The sequence below is a fragment of the Elephas maximus genome, chromosome 2, assembly GCF_024166365.1.
Source record: "Elephas maximus indicus isolate mEleMax1 chromosome 2, mEleMax1 primary haplotype, whole genome shotgun sequence".
Classification (NCBI taxonomy): Eukaryota; Metazoa; Chordata; class Mammalia; order Proboscidea; family Elephantidae; genus Elephas; species Elephas maximus.
This window is the reverse complement of record NC_064820.1, coordinates 165,344,488-165,359,166: the sequence shown is the minus strand read 5'-3', so window position 1 is coordinate 165,359,166 and position 14,679 is coordinate 165,344,488. Positions and strand designations below refer to the sequence as shown.

Here is a 14,679-nt window from a genome sequence, read left to right as displayed (position 1 = left end):
GTGAGAGTTTAGAGCAATGAGGAGGTTGAAATATGACAGTGGCTAGTATGTGGGGAATGAGCCAGAGAGGTGGGGGAGCCCGGGGGCAGTGAGGAAGCTGGGCAGGGGTCCAGGAGTGATGAAGACACTGGCCGGTACTTAGGCTGTGGCCTTGAGATGGAGCCCAAAGTGGCAGGGGGCTTCCTGGGCAAAGCAGGGACTGTTTCAGTGATCAGAGAGAGGGCAGAGCCAGGGAGCCCTGAGGCCTGGGGGGGAACCATCCAGCTGCTAGGTGGTCCCAAGACTCCCATCCTCTGGTCCAGCCCCTTAGCACTGTGCTCTCCAGGGTGGAGGTTTGATGTGCCTTGAGACACATCCCAGGGTGGCCCTCAACCATTCTTACAGGATCCCCCCTTTGGGCCCTTTTTTTTCACTGAGCCTGGGGCATTGGGAAAGATAGGGCAGACTGGCCCTATTTGCTGGATGAAGAAAGAGGTCCAGGTTCCTGGCCAAGGTCACACAGGCACAGGGCTGAGCACAGAAGTTAAGTCTCTTGACCACACTGGCTGTGCCCGCTGCCCGTAAAGAATGCTCAAGAGACCCTCAGCCCAGCCCTGCTGATCCCCCAACCATCACCCCTGGCCCACCCAGAGTCGGAGGGCAGGGACATCATAGGTTTCATAGCATCCTGACCGTGGAAGATCCTTAGAAAACCAACCCACTCATTTTACATATAGGGAAACTGAGGCCCAGAGGCTCAAGGAAAGAAAGGATTTTCCCAAGTTCCCACAGTAAGTCAGTGGCAGCACTGGAAGTAGACCAAGGTCTACTGACTTGCTTTCAGTGCCTCTCTCTGAGGTCGCAAGTTTTGGCCCTTTACTCTGGGCTGGAGTAATAATAATAGCAATTAGTTTAGTTAGTTGCGGTTAAGACGGCTGGGACTCATGGCAACCTTATGTACAACAGAATAAAACATTGCCTGGTCCTGCGCCATCTTCACGATCATTGGTATGTTCAAATCTGTTGTTGCAGCCACTGTGTATTTTGAGTGCCTTCCAAACTAGGGGGTTCATCTTCCAGCACTATATCAGACAATATTCTGTTGTGATTCATAGGGTTTTCATTGCTAATTATCAGATGTAGATCACCAGGCCTTTCTTCCTAGTCTGTCTTAGTCTGGAAACTCCGCTGAAACCTGTCTACCATGGGTGACCCTGCCGGTATTTGAAATACCGGTGGCATAGCTTCCAGCATCACAGCAACATGCAAGCTATCATAGTATGTAAAGTAAACTGACTGGTGGGTGGTAGAATAACAACAAGAACACTGATGTTAACAGTGAGCGTTTACTAAGTGGCTTCAGGATTGGAGGAAGACTCTTTAACAACCTGGAATATGCAGATGACACAACCTTGCTTGCTGAAAGTGGACTTGAAGCACTTACTGATGTAGATCAAAGACCACAGCCTTCAGTATGGATTACACCTAAACATAAAGAAAACAAAAATGCTCACAACTGGACCAATAAGCAACATCATGGTAAACAGAGAAAAGATTAAAGTTGCCAAGGATTTCATTTTACTTGGATCCACAATCAACGCCCATGGAAGCAGCAGTCAAGAAACCAAATGACACATTGCATTGGGCAAATCTGCTGCAAAAGACCTCTTTAAAGTGTTAAAAGGCAAAGATGTCACCTTGAAAACTAAGGTGCACCTGACCCAAGCCATGGTGTTTTCAATCGCTTCATATGCATGTGAAAGCTGGACAATGAATAAGAATTGATGCCTTTGAATTGTGTTGGTGAAGAGTACTGAATATACCATGGACTGCCAAAACAAGGAACAAATCTGTCTTGGGAAAAGTACAACCAGAATGTTCCTTAGAAGCAAGAATGGTGAGACTATGTCTCACATACATTGGATATGTTATCAGGAGGGATCAGTCCCAGGAGAAGGACATCATGCCTGGTAAAGTAGAGGGTCAGCGAAAAAAAGGAAGACCCTCAACGAGATGGACTGACACAGTGGCTGCAACAGCCAACGATGGGCTCAAGCATAACAATGATTGTGACGATGGCACAGGTCCGGGCAGTGTTTCATTCCGCTGTACATAGGGCCGCTATGAGTCGGAACCAACTCAAGGGCACCTAACAACAACAACAAGCACGTTGCAGGTATTCTCAGTTCTTCTTCACAACAGCCCAGTGAGGTACGGTCTATTGTTATCCGCAGTTTGCAGAAGAGGCAGCTGGAGCTCTGAGAAGTGAAGTGACCTGCCTGAGACCACAGAGCAAGTCAGTGGCCTGTCTGGAAATGTTTCTCTTCTCCACAGCCGAGCCTGCCTGCAGGGAAAGTGGGCCTGTGTGTGCTTCCCCCGTTAGCTGGGTTTTTGCTTAAACAAATAGCTGGTTCCTTTTCCTCCTCTGACTTCTTCCTGCAAAAGAGCCTCAGCTCTTCTCTCTCCCCTCACTCCTAGGTGGACCCCCTAATCAGAGTCCTCAGCCAGTCGTGATGGGACATGCTGAGCTTCCCCCTCCTGAGGATGACACTGTAAACACACACACGGAGAACTCAGTTGCTGTCGAGTCAGTTCTGACTCATGGTGACTCCATGTGTGTCAGAGCAGAACTGTGCTCCGTAAGTTTTTCTTTTAGAAGTAGACCACCCGGCCTTTCTTCCGAGGTGCCTCTGAGTAGACTCAACCTTTTGGTTAGCAGCCCAGTGCTTTACTGTTTGCACAATCCAGGGACACTGTAATCTCTTTTAAAAGTCCCAGTCTGAAATTGCAAGTCCTTCCCTACCTTGGTCTCTGGCTTGCCTCAGACGGTGGTCCAGTGTGGCATGTGACTGCGTGTGGGCAGAGAAGCCCCGTCCACCATGTAGGCAGCTTCTTCCTCTCTCGACAGTCCTTTATCTCTGGGAACGGTCGTTTATTGGACCTCTCCTTCCCCCCGGCTCCCCGGGTGGGCCCCTCTTCCCCCTAGAAGCCCTCCCTCCTGGCTGCTCTCACACGTCTGACCAGGGCCTCCTGGGGTGCGGTGCAGAGACGATAGCCTCATAAAGATCTTGGTGATAACTTGGGTTTTGAGTTTATGGCCCTGGAAGAGAAAGAGTTCTGATCTCAGCTTTCTGTTGGAAAGGGTTTGCTTAAGCAAAGCTAGTGGGCACCAGCGCCAGTGCTAGGCCTCAGGCGCCCCCACCTCCAGCCTCTTGAAATACTCCCTAGGCTGCATTGGCTAGACAAGTCCCCAGACTCTGACCTTGAGCAAGTAACTCCCCCTTTCTGAGCCCTCTCTTCCACTTCAGAAGCTGCAATGGTAAGACCCACAGACGTGAGACCCACAATTGAGTGTCGGGGCTCCTGTGAGGCCTCTGTGCCTTCCAGACCCCCTCTCCCTTCCTCTCTCCTCCGGGTTTCCTTGCTTTTCTCCAGTCCCCTCCAGAGGCTGGGATCGCCACCTGCTGGCACTCAAGGGTACTGGAAGACTCGCTGGCCTGAAAACAAACCCATCGCTGGCAAATCAGTTCCAACTCATGGTGATCCCATGTGTGTCAGAGTGGAACTGCTCCATAGGGTTTTCTTGGTTATAATCTTTATGGAAGCAGATCGCCAGGCCTTTCTTCCATGGGGGGTTCGAACTGCCAACCTTTAGGTTAGAAGTTGAGAGCAAGCCACCATTTGCGTCACTCAGGGAACTTTCAATGTTGGCTAGTCTCTGTAATGATGGAATGCCATTCATTCCTCTCCGTGTGGGGAAACAGAAGCCTAGGGCAGGGGGACAGTTCATTCTCCGGTACACAGCCCACTTAGGGAGCAAAGGGAACAGTGTGTCCTCATCAGAAGGAACACCACATCTGACTCATTGTTCCCAGGAGACACAGAGGCCACAGAAAGAAAGAAAGGCCACACGGTGAGTCTGTAGTAAAGCACGGACAGGGACCCGAAGTTCCAGCTCCCTGTGGGGATGCCAATCCTGCAGCCTCTTAGATGGGTAGGGAGGCTGGGCATAGTCAACACCAACAACATTAGCCCCTGCTTCACCTTCCACCCCTTTAGCCCACCCTCCAAAATTCTGCAGTGGCCCCGCCAACCACTAGGCTGAAAGTCAGACTTCTCTCTGGGGCCCACAAAGCCTTAACGCCCGACCTGAATTCTCACCAGAGTTATACCCCGCCATAAGCCCTCTCATGCTCCAGCCATTCTTTTGTTTCTGTTCATACACACCAAGCTCCTTCCAGCCTTCCTGCTTTGGCACATGCTGTTCCCTCTGCCTTGAACACTGTTCCCCCTCACACCTCACACCACTAGCACTGCATCGTGCGTGGCCTCTCAGGTCTCAGTTGAAATGTGTCTTCCCCAGAGAAGCCTGACTCTACCTAAACAAGGATCTCTATCCACTTAACCCATTATTCCTTACATCTCGTTGATCACAATTCTCAGAATTTGATATTATGACTTCATTTGCGGTTTCCTTGGTGTTTGCTGGTGAGCTCGATGAGGGCAGGGCTCATAGTAGGTGCTCAACTAATTTCTGTTGCATGGCTAGACAGTTGGAGGAACAGGGCTGCCTGGTAGTCAGAGGCCCCATCCTAAACTTGCTGTGTGTCCTCAAGCAGGTTCTGACCCTCTCTGGATGTTAGGACCCAGTGCGTCCAGTGGGTTCTACTGTTCTTATAATCCTTGAGCCATTTGTGTGCACCAAAAGGCCACACTCCAGTTCCCTATGGTCACTGGGCACTGAGAAGAGGACAGAGGTGGGTGAGAGGTGGGAAAGCAGTTCCCTCCCTGTGCCTCTTCTGGCCCCCTGACTGTAGATACAAGCATCTACCTGGACGAGGGGTGAATTGGTGAAAAGGTAGTGAGGTGAGGGTCAGAAGTCCTGCATTCCAGGCCTCTGTTTCTCCACTAATCTCAGACAAGTCCCCTCCACTCTTAGGGCCTCAGTTTCCATGCTTGTACAATAGACACATTCTTAGGGCCCCTCTGGCCCTGACATCCAAAATGATTGCTTCGATGCCTGGGATGTGTGTGCTGCTTCCTCACCTCCTGATGGGGGAGCCTGGGGAGGGGCCAACAGCTGGGAGCGTGGGAGAGCCAGATGTGGTGGCCGCTGGCCCTGCCTGAGTGAGTGCTGAGCTGGCCTACTGGGAATTCTCCCACTCAGGCTCCCTTTCCGGGCACCCCCCTCCTTCTCCCTCCACCCCACTGAGCACTACGGCTTCCGGCTCAAACAAGCGTGGGTGAGGGTCTTAGGAGAGGAGTCAGTTGAGCCTGGTTCCCTCCTTTAGGGAAGATCAGGGGGCCGAGAGTCTAGACAAAAGCCTTGCTTCCAGTCCCAGTGCTGCCGGGGACACACCGGAAAGCCTTGCCCAAGTAGCTTTCCATCCTTGGGCCTCAGTCACCTGGGCTGTAAAATGAGCGGGTTGGAGAGCTTCCTCCAGCCCTGACTGTGGACTTGTGAGACAGCAGCTCCTGGTGACCCCTGACAACTAGTGGTCTCGGGTGGAGCTTTCTTACTCTGCTCTGCTCCCTGCACAAAACACCTTCTGTGAACCATTTTTTCAGGCTTCTCAACCACCCCTTGAAGTGGGCACATTTATCCCTTTTTACAGTTGAAGAAACTGAGGCTCAGAGAGCTCAGATAATATACTTTGTCCAGGGTCACACAGCTAGGAAGTGGCAAAGCTGGCTTGAAACTGCCAACCCCAGAGCCCAGGCTCTTAACCCTTGAGCAGTACCACTAGTTCTTTGGGGAGGTGGTAGTGAACCCGAAGGCCCAGAGCTCTTCTCTCCCTCTGCACCCCCTTCCAGTCCACCTCAGGCAGGGCTCTCCAAGGTCCATGTTCTGCCCACCCACTTTGAGCCCAGGATGGCCCGAGGCCATGAGCAGGGGAGGACTGGGCGCCCAGCATTTGGACGGGTGGGAGAATGCTCGTGACATGCTGTTCATGGTGAACACCTCAGCATGTCAGTGTTGCGTTGCCCACATGACACCCACCCAGCCCCTCAGAGTGCACAAGGAGAAACTGAGGCCCAAAGGAGGAAGGGCTCTGCCCAGAGCACACAGTGATGGGACGCAGCTTGAATGAGGGGAACTCACTATTTCGATTACATTCTAGGCACTGTACTAAGCCCTTTACATACATTACAAATTCACAATAATTTCACGAGTTAGCCCTCTTATTATCCATCCCCATTCTCCAAAAGAGGAAACAAATGTACAGGAGTTTAAGTGACTTGTCCAAAGTCATGCAACTTAGAAGTGGAGAACCTGGGATTTGAACGCAGCTCTGCCTTTTTTTCTGCCTCTGGCTCTAGAACTTTCCCTGTCAATCTCCACCCTTTTGTCCCAACTGTCCAGCCCTCAGTGAGTGCCCTGTGGTGCTCTCTGTGGCTCAGTACCCACCCCTATCTCAGCTGAGAGGAGCCATGACAGCCTGGTGCCCACCAAGGGTTAATGGTGGTAGGGGCTAAGTGCTTCCAGATGGGCCAGCCGGATGGCTGCGCTGGCCGGAAACTGGCTGCCGCCAGTGTCCCTGGGGAGCCACCACCAGCCGCCCCCTCCCCTCTGTACTGCATCGCTGGCCCCCAGCTGTCCCCCTGCCCTGGGGCCCCCCAGCCTCCTCTATTTAGCCAGGGTCCAGCTCTAAGGGGAACTGCAGACAGACCATCCTAAGGGCCTTCCAGCACAGTGAGTCCACCCTTGTTAGGTACAGATCGAGAAACTGAGGCTCAGGGAGGCCAAGGGACCTAACCAAGGTCACTCAATAGGTCTGAGACTAGGTATCCTGATTCCAGACCAGCTTTTCTGGGAAGAAGGGAGTCGAAAAGCTCCATTGCTCCATTGCTCCCTCTGAGCTCTCCTGGCCCCAGCAGTTGGGCCAAATTTTCAGAGGCGCATGGCCAGCAAATGCTAGGAGTGGAGCTGTAAATTCCTGGTGAAGTCTTTGGGCACAAGCAGTCCCTATGATGCCTGACCCTGTGGCCTCTGGGGTTCTCTCACATGAATCTGCTGCCACCAAGCCCTGCTCCAGGCTCTCTCTCTTGGGACATTTTCACAGTCCCCGTCATGTGCCTGGGCCAGTCTGTGGATCCTTCTTCCTCTATGCAGCCCAGCCCAGATGCCCAACTGGGGAATCCCTTTTGCAACAAGACCAAGAAATGGTTTCAAGATAGATTACTGCAGTTGGCCTGGAATTCCAGCTCAAGCAACTTCCCTGTCCATGAACAGTGATCTGGGGTGGGGGTGGGGAGGAGAAGGGGGTAGACAAAAGTACAGAGTACATAGTGGAAGTTGCTCTGGGCATAGGCAGGCTGTACCTGTGGACCTGGGACACATTTCTTCCTCTCTCTGGTCCTCAGGTCCCCCACGTGTATAGTAGTGGAGGCACAGGTTGGCTTAGCTTAACTCTAAGCCCTTTTCAAATAATGCCCCTTGGCATCGAAGGGCTAGGAGTCTGCCATCTTCTGAGCTGAGGAGGTAAATATGGAAGATGAGTGTGGGGGATGAAAAGCCCAATGTGGAGACCAGGAGCAGACCCTGGTGAGGAAGGAAGGCAGGAGAATGGAACATACCAGCTACTCAAAAATACTTGTTGAGTGACTGAATAAATAGAGACAAGGAAAGAGGTAACCTAGGAAGAAGGCAGGGCAGGAGGGCTGGTCTACACTGGAATATGGGTGTTGGGTCAGAGTCAGATGACCTGTGAAACTTTGATCATGTAACTTATGAAACCCAACTCTGCTCCAGCTCTGCCATTGCTGTGTGAGCTTGGGCAACTCATTTCTCTCCTCTGGGCCTCAGTTTCCTCACCTACAAAAGGGGCAAATAATCCTTCCCTGGTACCCCAGGGGCTCTGAGATGATAGAAAGAAACATGTCTGGAAATCTGGAGTGTGCTGGGTGACCTTGGGCAAACTGCTTTCCCTCTCTGTGCCAAGCCATGCCTGGGCCTTAGCTTCTCCTTCTGAAAGTAACAAATAACCCTGGAGAGTCTTTTCATCTCTTCTCTAATTTCCTCAATCATCAGTTAGGTGCCCTCTAAAATGCATCCCAGCTCCCTGTCCTCCCGTGGGGTACCTGTTTGCACATTGTCCGTCACTCCCACTAGTCTGAGCTTCCCTGAGGTCAGGGACTGTGTCTTACCACCGCACCCTGGAGCCTAGCACAGTGCCTAGCACATAGTCGATGCTCAGTAATGCTTGTTCAATGAATGAATGTTGACTGAATCAATCATAGAGATTATCAGAGCTCCCTTTACAGATGGGGAAACTGAGGCACAGAAGAGCCGCCCCCCCAGGTGCCATGGCAAGGAGAGGCCACTGGTGACAAACATCAAATGGGGACGGGCCACTTTTTAATAAAAGTGACTCAGCGACTGGCTGGCGTGGGCTTCGGAATTTCTAAACATCCCCTCACGTCCTGAGAGAGCGGGAGACGGGAGGGAGTAAGAAGAAGGAAAAGAGGAAGAAAAACAAGAAACTTGGGGAAAAGAAAGAGAGGGGGGAAAAAAGTGAAATTGAAAACAGACGCACGCGTCCACCCTCCCTGCTCTGCCGCCCCCCTTCTCCCAGCTAGGCCAATCAGAAGCCGTCTTGCGGCCTTTCCCCCAAAGTGGAGGGGGCGGTGGAAGCAGGGAAGCCCACGGTGGTGTGAGCTCCTGGGGCTGCCAGCCGCCCAGCAGTCCCTACCCGCCCTGTCTGGGATCCGGGATCGCTCCGTGAGCAGCTCAGAGAGGAGGAGGACGCCGAGGAAGAGGAAGCCTGGCCCCTCAGAGCAGCCGCGGAACTGAAGCCCGTGCCCTGCGACCCAGCCAGCCAGACCCAGGGCGGCCCCTCCTGGCAGCTTGACTCCTACGGAAGGATGCTTTGGGAGTGAGGCGAAGCTGGGCTGCTCTTTACCGCTGCAGCCCCCCACTCTCTTGTTCCCCGAGGCTCTGGTCTACAGCCACCCTTCTTGCCCCCCTACCCAGCCACTGGCAGTCTGGAGTCCAGCAAAGTCTCCAGATAACTGGGAGAGGGCAGTGAGGAGGACTTCCTGGAGGGGGTGGCAGCCCAGAGCCTGGGACTGTGCTAACATTAGAAGACACCGCAGCAAGGTAAGTGCCGGGAGAGGGAGGACCCTAGCCCCTTGCCCTGTCCCCTTGTCCCAGCCTGAGCCTCAAAAAAATGAAAACTATTTTTAACAAAACCATATGGGAGGAGGCCTGGAGGCGGAAGACAATGTCAGGGCTGGAGGAGCTGTTTTTCTCCTTTCCTCTGCTCAGGCCGCTTCTGGAGGGGGGTGGTCCCTGCCTTCCCAACTGTGCTGCCCTTCCCCAGTTAAACAAACCCCAGAGGTTTCTTGGTGCCAAGTGGGGGCCTTCAAAGCACAATGGTGTCTACAAGAGGTGGGGAGAGCTGGGAGGGGCGAGAAAGTGGAACTGGGGGATGGCATGTAGGGTACATGGAAAGGGGACCTAGCAGGGGACTAGGGACCTCAGGGCCACTGCCCCTGCCCCCAGGCCTAAGCCTTGGCTCTAGGCCAGTCAGCCACCAGGCAACCTCTGGGGATTTAAATGGATTTGCAAATTTTCCAGATTCCTAACATGTCCTTCCAAACCCCCAGTGACTGGGAAAGTTCGAGAATGAAGGGGACCGGGGACCGTGGCTGGGGGCAGGCTCAACCTAGCAGTCTTGCAGCTGGGGCTGAGGGTCTGGGACCAGGCTGTCAGATCTGGGGGCCTCCTGTAAAGAGGGGGTTAGCCAGCTGGACTCTTTCCTTGGGTCCCAAGTGACTGCTCGGGCCTCCTTGCTGTCTCCCCGTTTCAGGGCTTGGCTTCTTTTCCATTCCATTCTAAAATATAAATCTGGTGAGGCGACCTTCCTGCTCAAAATCTTTCTGTGGCTCCTCAGTACCTGTAGAAAACCCCGGCTTCTAACAACGGCTGCCACTGATTGACACTTACTGCACGCCAGGCACTGTGCTGAGTGCTTTATGAGAGTGATCTCATTTAACGGTAACCAGCAGACCCAGAAGCAGGGACTGCTTTTCCCTTCCCTTTACCCACAGGGAAACTGAGGCTCATGGTAGCCACATAACTACAGCCACACAGCTAGTAAGTGGCAGACCTTGGAAAGGTACTGACCCTCCACCCCCGTTACTGCAAACTTGGGCCTTTTGTTCCTTCAGTCAAATCTCAGACATCCCAGAAGGAATTTGCATGATCCTGCCTGTGAGCCTTTGCCTTCCCCATTCTCCTGCCTGAAATGTCTTTCCTTATCACCTCCACTTTTCCTTCAAGGATCCTCCCTAGTCCTGCCTCCTCCAGGCAGCCTTCCTGGGCCCTTCCAGTCCTCAGAGCTTGCTCCCTCCTCTGAGCTCCCAGGCCACTGCTGCGCACTACATGCTGGGACCTTGTTGCTTGGCCTTCTCTTCCTGTTTGTGTTCTGTCCATCCACATGACAGAGAGTGTTCAGGCCCCAGGCCTCCTCATCTATGTTCTGTCCCCACTGCCCAGCCCTGGGCAGGCAGTAGGGTTGAGAAAATGTGCTGGTGAAAAGGAGGAGAAACTGGCCAGAACTCAAGCCTCCTGCTTTCCTTCACATGCCCTTCCAGGCCATCAAGGGCTCCTCTAGATCACATTTCCCTATTTCAAATGGGGGTGGGGGGTGGGGGTGTGGGGGAGTCCCTGCCTACTTCTGTGATCCCTGAGCACACAGGTCTCCAGTGAGAACTGCAGAGGTCAGGCAGGCCTCTCCTGCCTCCAATAGGAGCACCCTGACCCATAGCATTCATGGATGTGACCACTGCACTGATCACCATCATAGAGCCTTTGCCCCATGCCGGGCACAGAGGCTGGTACCTCACACACTTTGTAATACTCAGCGGCTCTTTGACATCAGTATTGGGAGTACTCCTATTTTACAGATGAGGAAACTGAGGCTTAGAGGGGCTAAAGTGACTTGCCCAGGGTCACACAGCTAGTAGAGTTGGTATTTGAGCCATAGTCTGCCCGAATACAAAGTCTTAACCCCCACCCTACCAGGGAGCCGCTGGTCAGAAGGGGGAGAGTTCCCATTCTCTCCAAGGGCTGGACCCTGGCGTCAGCATCTTCCCCCACAGAAAGTTTAACCTCAGGCCTGATTGGCTTCAAGGTCTGCCCAGGCCCTGGCTTGGTCTTGAATGGGGAAGGGGACCATCTGTTTGGCATCCTCCTTTCAGAACAGTGGTTACTGCTTGAACATGGTTATCAGGCAGCCTCCCTCCTCTGGGGGTGGCAGCTGTTTCTGTGGGAAGAAGAGTTGGGACTTGTAATTGCCCACAGATGTGGGACAATGGAAAGCACCGTGGATTCAGCATCACGAGATCCGGTACTGGTCCTGGCTCCACTCCACTCACATTCGCTGTGTGGCCAGCCTCAACCTCTGTGCCCTCTCTGGGCTGCTCCCTCATCTGAGAGGCAGTGGATACTGTGAATAAACAACACCAGGCTTCGGCACAGACCAACCAAGCTTTAGTCCTGATTCTGTCGCTTTGCCTCTCTGGGCCTCAGTCTCCTCATCTGTGAGCGGCAGGGCAAATATGTGAGCTCTATGAGATAACAGGAAACCCTGGTGGTGTACTGGTTAAGTGCTACGGCTGCTAACCAAGAGGTTGGCAGTTCAGATCTGCCAGGCGCTCCTTGGAAACTCTACCAGGCAGTTCTACTCTGTCCTATAGGGTCACTATGAGTCGGAATCGACTCAACGACAGTGGGTTTTGGTTTATGAGATAACAGCTTAGCCAAGCTCTGTACCTAATGCCATTCGCTACAAGAGGGCTACTGCTCTCCCCACCTCCCACACAGGACCACTTGGCTGTGAAACTGGTCTGTAACCTGTAAAGGACTGTGTCCAGGGAAGGGGCTTTGACTACTAAGTGCATTATAAGGGCCCACTTCCGTCCTCCATGCACAGTCCATAGCCTGGGTCTGAGGCCAGCTGCCTTCTGGGCTGAAGGAAGGGACTATGGGAGTTATGCTCAGGACAGGTTGCTCCATGTGGTGAGGAGGAAAGAAGGAATGAGAGCGTCCCTGGACACCTCCGAAATGCCCAGCACCTCCCCTTTTCATTTCTTTCACATGGTTCAGAACCTTGCGGCAGTGGGCCCTTGGAATAGAAGGAAATCTTTCCCTACTCTTCCCACAGCACCCCTCTCCCAGGAGGGAGAAGGGATGGAAGAAGTACTGGGTGCCTCCCCAGCGTCAGAGCTAGGAAACTGTGGACAGGATAACAGTGCCAGTAACTAACAATTTTTGAGCACTTTCTATGTATTGTCATTGTACTTTACATAAGTTACTCTGTAGTTCAGTGCTGTATTCCTGAGCACTTAGAACATGTCTGGCATTCAGTAAGTGCTTAACACTTGCTGAGTGAATTCATCACCATAACGACCTCAGGGAATAAGTATAAATTCTCCCCATTTTACAGATGAAGAAATGCTCAGAGAGGTTGAGTCAGTTGCCCAAACTCCCACAGCTGGGAAGTGGTGGGGCTGGGATTTGAACCCAGCATTTCTGATCCCAGAGCACCAAAGAAAGGCTGAATGGGGCCTGGACCACCCCCGGGGACCCAGTGTAAACTCTGTATAAACCTCTCAGCTATGGGGGCCTCTCAGAATTCCAGAGATGGTCACCAGACCACGGAACACATCCTGTGTGACTGTGGGCAAGTCAGTCCCACTCCCGGCCTTAGTTCTCCCAAAGAGGGGGTTGAACCAGACGATCTCTAAGCCCCTTCTAGCTCCAGAATAATTCCAGGATTCCAAACCACACCAGGCCAGATTGGCAGCCGCACGAGCCCCGCTGTGTGCTCGGGATCATGCATATTTAACTGCACAGTGAAAGGGTTTCTCCTGCTCTTTCTCTACACATTACAGAAAGAGGTCGGGATCGATGACCACTAATGGAAAACTTTAACCTGCAATCATGAAGAGGAACTTTCTAACAATAAGCACAGCTAGCTAAAGGACCCGGCTTCTTGGGAAGCTCGAGGGTCTGGTGCCTACGAGGTTCCCACAGAGCCTGTGTGCCCATTTCCTGGGGAGACTGAGGAAGGAGGGCCAGGGAGCTGTACCTGTTGGGGAGTGACCTTTTGGGTCCCTTCCAATGCTAAGTTTTTGAACCACATGTGCTCTGATTTCAAGGTGAATAAGACTAAGGGCATAGGTGGAAATTGGTATAAGAGGAAGCAAGGTTAACAAATGGTAGACAAATGAGAGGATCCAGAGACAGGGAGGAATGGACATAGAGACCCAACCCTGGGGGGAAGGAGTATGGAATCCGCATACTCAGAGTGTCCAGCATAGAAGCCCACCTCACACCGTTCTCAATCCTTGGGTCCATAGCCCTCAGGCAGAAGAGCTTCCTGAACCCCCAGACCTTGGCCCCAAGCCCTCCCTTCCCAGACGCATTTTGGGGCACCTCGCCCCCAGAGAGTGCAGGAGATTTAAAATCAAAGTCTACTGCTTTAGCTGCATTAGTGTCCTCTCTTCTCACTTCAGTTAAGGGCTATTTGATGTCTCAGGTGCCCGAAAGCTTTCATCTGTCAGAGATACCAGCTTCTCCACCCTGTGATAGAAAGGGCTGTCCCTTGGGAGCAGAGCCAAGGGATCGGAAAGTTCCAGAAGGTCACAGATTTAAAGGACTTTTGGGATCACCTGATTAAACCCCTTTATTGTATGGGCGGGAAACTGAGGTCCAGGGAGGGGAAAGGAGGTACCAAAGCTTGTTCAGATCATCCCCGAAAGCACTGGGCTGGGACCTGACCTGCAGGCCTGGGCTCTTATTTGTACCACCACATATGCCACAGCTTCACCATCTCATTACAGGCCTGGGAGGCCCAGGTGCACCTCTGTCGTCAGGGCTCCTCCTCCAGGTCTCTGGGGAAGTTGTAGGTGCTGCGGTGGGTGCGGTGGGTGAGACCAGGGGAAGAGTTGAGCTGAAGTGCAGTGGATGACATCCTGACAAGGGTGGGTACCCCTTGGGAAATTCCTGTACCGTGGAGCCTTTAGTCAAGTCACTTCTCCTCTCTAGCCACAGTATCCTCTTATGTAAAAGTGACCCAGAGGTTCCATTTATCTCTGCCCTTAGGCCTTGAGAGCCAGGGTGCTCATGGCTGTTCAGCACATCCTTGTTGCTGCCCTGGAAGTGAAACCCCAAGGGCTGTGACTCCACCAACTTCTCCACTCCTGAGGTTGGCAGGAAGGGCAGGTGATTTCCAAGGTCAGCCAGAGAGGGGCAGGGCTCAGCTTTATAAACATGTCACAGAAGCCCTGGCTCCTCCTAACCCAGGGTCACTGGGCTTGAGGGTAAAGGCCCAGGTGTGACCTAGTGGATTGTGGGAGACTCCCGTCTTACCTGTGTTTGTGTTCTTGTCAGCTCCCAGCCCACAGTCTGCTGAATGGCTAGTTAAATAGTGAATGGATAAATAAGTGGATGGAGAGTTGGATAAATGGATTAGTGGAAGGATGGATAAACAGATGGCCTCTCTTTTGTCACAGAGGGCCTGATGATTAGAAGTCCTGGACTTGGTGTAAGCTCTGTGGTCACCATATTGAAATGCTTAATAATTGTTTGAACAGGGGACCCTGCGTTTTCATTTGGCGCTGGGCTGGTCCTGTCCAGGAGTTCAGGCTGGGTTTGGAAGGGCTTCATCCCTGAAACTGGCCTTGTTGCCT

General features: G+C 52.7%; 1 protein-coding gene across 2 annotated transcripts in view; it reads left to right on the top strand.

Annotated features, from left to right (window-relative positions):
- The first annotated feature begins 8,415 nt into the window (after positions 1-8,415).
- The window catches only part of PDGFRB (platelet derived growth factor receptor beta), a 44,013-nt gene continuing 37,749 nt past the window's right edge, over positions 8,416-14,679 (top strand). For both annotated transcript variants that reach the window (XM_049874065.1, XM_049874064.1), the window contains exon 1: positions 8,416-9,079. The gene's annotated coding sequence lies outside the window, so the exon portion shown is untranslated. The remainder of the gene's footprint in view (positions 9,080-14,679) is intronic.